Source organism: Elephantulus edwardii, unplaced genomic scaffold, assembly GCF_000299155.1.
Source record: "Elephantulus edwardii isolate Elephantulus edwardi_28Jun2011 unplaced genomic scaffold, EleEdw1.0 scaffold00097, whole genome shotgun sequence".
Lineage (NCBI taxonomy): Eukaryota > Metazoa > Chordata > Mammalia > Macroscelidea > Macroscelididae > Elephantulus > Elephantulus edwardii.
Window position 1 is genome coordinate 13,191,309 of NW_006399847.1, and position 1,051 is coordinate 13,192,359.

A 1,051-nucleotide genomic window follows, 5' to 3' on the forward strand; every position below is an offset into this window, starting at 1 on the left:
CCCATCACATTAAAAGTTCCAATTAAATGTTTAATTACATACTCTGATTTTTCTCCTGGCAAAGCAGTGGCCCACTGAAAGTCTGAAAAAAGTATCAATAGTATGGTGAACATTAATTTCCCAAATGATGGAATACAAAATATCCATTGGAATATGGAATATTCATTTGCCGTAATACATTTTGTCTGTCACCTCTAGGATTGACTCCTTTTTCATAAGTTGGTACATTAATGAGACCACATTGAGAACAGCTACATACACTTTCTCGAGCTTGTTGCCATGGAATTCCAATTTTTTTTCATCAATCCATTAACATTCAAATGTGTATGGAGATGATAATCTTCACTAACTTTAACATTTCCTACCAATAATAGAGAATTGATCTCCCTTTCCTGAAATTTCTACTTTATCTACTTTTGCATACAGCAAAGCCTTGCTTGTACAATTACAACGTCATCATATTGTAACTGAGCTTGTACGCCAAGACTATTGACCTTTTCCCAATAATTGATCAGCAGTGACATTAACAGGAGGATTTCTAGATAAATTGATCCTCTCTGTATTTGTAGCTTCATCAGTCCACTAAATTCTAAACTGTAAATATGCTCCAGATTCCAAAACTGTCCTGACCATGGACTCCCAATTATAAGGAATTAATCTAAATTCTATAGCAAATCCTTGTAATATGCCTCTTACATAGGTAGAATGCATAAAATAAGAAACTATGACTTGCTTTAATTCTTTAATCATCTTAGAAGATAAGGACTGGCGTTGATACAATTGGTACCCTTGGGGATATTCTTGATCAGGAGGCATATCTTGAGTTGTTACTGGAAATACACAAGCTCCCTTCCCCCAATAAGATAAATAATCTTGCTTTGTTCATTGCAAGGCTGTAGATATAGCTGTTAAAGACCTCTTAAAAATAGTTACTCCTACTGGAGCATGGTTCATACATCATTAATGATAACATAGAATCTGGAACAGTTGTTGATTCCAGCTTCCCTGTACTTATTGAAATTTGCCAAGGAGTAAATCACAGAGAATCCAA